Below are 5,000 nucleotides of genomic sequence, written 5' to 3'. Positions count from 1 at the left end.
ATCATCCAAGTAAACTATGATGAAGATATTGAGGAAGTCTCGAAAAATGTCATTCGCCATATGTTGGAAACTGCTGGTGCATTCGTGAGACCAAATGGCATCACTGTATATTCAAAATGACCATAGCGAGTGCGGAATGCGGTCTTCCATTCATCCCCAGGACGAATGCGAACAAGGTTGTAGGCACCTCGAAGATCTAACTTCGTGAAAAACTTTGCTCCACTGAGGCGTTCTAGAAGGCTTGAGATCAATGGTAGATCATATCGGTTTCTAATAGTTACTTTATTCAAGCCCCGATAATCCACGACCATACGAAGCGTACCATCTTTCTTCTTAACGAAAAAGATGGGTGCACCAGCAAGAGATCTTGAATGTTGGATAAAACCATTTGCCAGGTTCTCATCTATATATTCTTGAAGAACCTCTAACTCTGTGGGCGAAAGGTTATAAATTGGTCCCCATGGAGGCTCTTTTCCTGGCTGCAAATCAATTGGGCAATCATAGGGTCAATGCTCTGGTAATCTATTAGCCTTCACCTTATCGAACACATCGGAGAATTCTATGTACTTCTTTGGTAATTGGACCCCCCAATTCTTGTGAGGTAGATGAGGGAGTTGCTAAAACCGCAAACACCATCATGTCTTCCTTCCTTCCATCCTCTCGTAACTGATGTATAGAGATTGTTGAAATCATGTGGGATCCTAGATCCTTTGTTGGAGTTTCAAGAGACTCGGACTGTACTATGACCTCTTCAATAGTTCTTTTTCTCCAATCAATAGTTGGGTTATGTAACTCAAACCAAGGAAGACCAAGAACTAGAGAGTGCTCTGGACTACTAATGATGTTGAATGAGATGATACTAGCCAAATTACCTAGGACTACACGAATTGATTCAGACTCTTCGACTATATCACCTGATGCTATAGGGCGATCATCAATGACTCCTACAGCTACTGGGTTCGAGAGCTTGTTCAAGATGATGTTTTGGGTCAATGCAAACTCGCGATCCATGAAACAAGAATTGGCTCCAGAATCTAGGAGGGTAGAGGCTAGGACTCGATGACTTGTAGATGTGCTAAGCTTGACTTGTGCAGAAAAAACTCTACTAACTTGATTTGATGAAATGGAACCACAACTAGGTACAAACTCTACATATCTAGGATGGTCCAACCAAATGGCTCCTATTTTGGCCGGACTTATTCGTTTAACACATCCTCTAATTGGCTCAAGACATCAAATCTATTCTCATGGCATGGGTTATTAGGCTTAGTAGTTAAGTTATTAGAAGTGATAGTAGAACTCATGGTAGGGTTGTCATGTGCACTTGGTAAACTTGTCGTCTGGGTTTATGTGGACAATTCACATCAATATGTCCTGGACCACCACGGTAGAGGCATAGGCGATGCGCCCGACGTCGTTGTTTCTCAGCATCTGATAAAGGCCCTCGACGTTGTGTTGACTCTATTTCCATCGGAGTGGGACCATCCCTCGTAACGGGTCTGGGAACGTGTGGCGGTGTTGCGACTATTGAAGCATACGTCTGTTCTGGTTGACGGCGTAACATTTGTTGACGTTCAGAACGTCGCTCATATAGGCGATTATCACATCGCATAGCTCGACTAATGGCCTCTGTAAGAGACTTTGGATCTTCGTGGAAAGTAAGAAGAAGATCTTTGACATCGTTATGCAAACCCTGACAAAATTGATCCATTAAGGCTGCCTCATCCCAAGGGATGTCACATGCCAAGAGATGGAAATCTGCTGCGTAGGCTGAAGCGGGACGATCTCCTTGTCGGAGTCTTCAAATCTTGTTTATTGCCGTTCTAGTGCTATCGGTGTCTCCAAAACTAGCTTGAAATTCTTTAACGAATGCCTCGAAATCCTCCAACAATGGTGATTTCTTCTCTAGAAGTGGTGCAAACCATGCTAATGCGGTACCGCTTAGCAAGGTTCCTATTAATCCCACACAAGCAGCATCAGTTGGGTACCGATTGGGATGTAACTGAATCACCAAACGGACTTGATTCAGGAACCTACTCATTGTAATCTTGTTTCATCATAATATAATCTCATTTCTATTTTAAGTCTTATCTCTCTCACGCGCACACACACACCCTCTCTCTTTCGCTCTCACTCTCGCTCTCACTCTATCTTCTACCCACGAGTCTCAACAGTTTGAACTGAATGAGTTGAAACAAATGTATAGACAGTTATTTATAGGTCCATGTGGAGTAATCTAGAATGTTCTAGAATATTTTAGATTTTATGATAAGAAATATAATCATGAAATATTAAAGGATGTTCTAGAATAATCTAGAATATTCTAGAATAATCTAGAATATTCTAGAATAATCTAGAATGTTCTAGAATATTCTAATATCTTGTAATAACTAGAAACATAATTATTACAATCACACATCATATATGTTATTACAATGGTTAAGGGTTTAACACATAGACCAAGAAGCCGTGGGTTCGATTCTTGATAACCAAAATGTTGTCTTCATGACAATAGTAAGGTTCAATCCTTTGACCTTTTATTTATAAGGAATTATCTTTGGAAAATGAAAAAGTATTTTTGCTACCAATAAAGTTGACTTCACAATACTAGTTTATTTGAACTACTATTTTACTTCTTTTCGAGGATGGTTTCACACTATGTGTTAGAAACATCATGACAGCGGCAACAAACAACACAAAAAAAGCTGCAAGGAAAAAGACTAGGTTAGCAAATCTCACTTTCAAAAGAATCATGGCATCAACATCCGGTACAGAAGTTGAGATCCAAAAATTCAACAGCAAAAACTTTGCCCTATGGAAGGAGATGTAGCACGTATTGATTATTCGAAGATAGGTCGAGGCCATTCGACACTCCAAAAAGCCTGCTTCAATGTCGGCTGATGAGTGGAGATGAATGGACGAAATCGCACGCTCCACAATTCGAATGCACCTATCCGAAAACGTCTACTTTAGCTTGGCAAAAGAGACGACAACGTTCTTATTATGGGAGAAGCTACAAGCCGTGTACGAGAAAAATTCCTCATCTTCAAAACTGATCTTGATCAAAGGACTGTTCAACATGAAGATGAGAGAGACTGGTTCGGACACCTCTCACATCAACACCTTCAGTCGGGTGTTGTCAGAACTCTCCTCGCAATGGATCAACTTCGAAGAAGAAGTGAAAGCCCTTGCCCTCCTATTGAGCTTGTCGGTGAGTTGGGAGGTATTTTGCACAACATACACCAATAACCGACCGATCCTAAATCTGGATGAGACGATCAGCCAAGTCCTCATCGAGGACATTCGGCAAAAATTGATGGGACTTACCGTTGATGAATTGGCAGAAGCTGACAAAACTGGTTGGAATACCATCCGATAAAAAACTATCAAGAATCGTGACCGGCCACAACCGGCTTATCGTTCAGATGTTCGGGTGTAGGGAACGTAAAGTAGAATGCACTTAGACAGAGTACGAAAACAAAAATAACACAAGAGATAGAAACACACGATCTTATCGTGGAAACCCGAAATGGGAAAACCACGGGGGTCCACAAACATTGAGAAACATAATCACTATGCTAAGAGGAGTAGAAGCTCCGAAGCAACGACCTCGAGATTCTACTTCTCAACAGACGGCTACACAGTTACACACTCTCTCACTCTCACTTGCTTACAGTTACGCAATTATAGAGGCAACGACCTTTTAAGTAACTCTTTAACAATAACTCATAATCACATTATGATTGCTCTAAGCACTTATACTAGTACACCTTTTGGGTTATTTACAAGTGTAGCCCACAAGGACATATTTAGACTATTTACAAGTATAGTCTTCCGAGTTGGTTGTCTACACGATTTCGGATTCGGCCTCAGCCGAGTTTCTCATCAACTCGGCTATTATCTTCCCATCTAGAGGGACCCGTTTCCTAACAAACTCCCCCTTCACTCCGGCATGGGGTACTGCACCAATCTGATCTTCCGTCGGCACACGCTCAGCTTTTTAGCTGGTAACACTTTAGTCAACATATCTGATCCCTTTTCGGTCGTGTGGACCTTCACTAGAGCGAACTCCCTTTCTTCTACCCTCTCCTAGAGCCAATGATACCTCCGTTGGATGTGTTTTGTCCTCGAGTGGTAGGCAACATTTTTTGCAAGGTGGATGGCAATCTGATTATTGCAATAGAATTGGAATTCTTCCTGCCAAATTCCCAGCTCATTGATAAACTCCTTCATCCATATGATTTCCTTGCCGGCTTTCACCGCGGCCATGTACTCGGCTTCCATGGTCGACAACACCATGACAACTCCCCCTGCATACGTCATTACGTATCCGGACGTGGATCGACTGGTATCTGCATCAACCGACATGTCTGAATCCGTGTAGCCTTCCAATGTGGGGTTACCTAAGCCAAAACGAAGACACATGCTTGAGGTGCCTATTAGGTACCAAAATATCCATTTCACGGCAGCCCAATGCTCTTTCCCGGGATTGCTCATATATCAGTTGACCACTCTGACGGCGTATCCAATGTCCGTCCTGGTACACACCATTGCGTACATCAGGCTTCCAACCGCCAAGGCATAGGGGACTTTTGACATCTCGGCCTTTTCGGTTTTCGATTTCGGACATTGATCTTTACTCAACTTGCAGTTCGTCGGCAGTGTTGAGCCGACTGGTTTCGCGCCTTCCATGCCAAATCTCTGGAGCACCTTTGTCACATATTTCTCCTGTGACTGCCATAACAATTTCTTTGTTCTGTCCCGAACAATGTGCATACCTAGGATTTGCTTTGCCGGACCCATATCCTTCATCGAGAATGACCTATTGAAGGCTTTCTTCAGTGCTCGGATCTTCATATGGTCATGTCTGACAATTAGCATGTCGTCCACGTACAACAAAAGGATGAGGAAATCTCCTCCATCGAACTTCTTCAAAAATACGCAATGATCGGCCTGTGTTTTGTGGTACCCGTTTTTGGTGTTGAAGGAATCGAATTTTC

Source organism: Azolla caroliniana, unplaced genomic scaffold, assembly GCF_043228905.1.
Source record: "Azolla caroliniana isolate FFs.n. ecotype wild unplaced genomic scaffold, voAzoCaro1.0.p SCAF_7, whole genome shotgun sequence".
NCBI classification, from domain to species: Eukaryota; Viridiplantae; Streptophyta; class Polypodiopsida; order Salviniales; family Salviniaceae; genus Azolla; species Azolla caroliniana.
Note: the sequence above shows the minus strand (reverse complement) of the source record.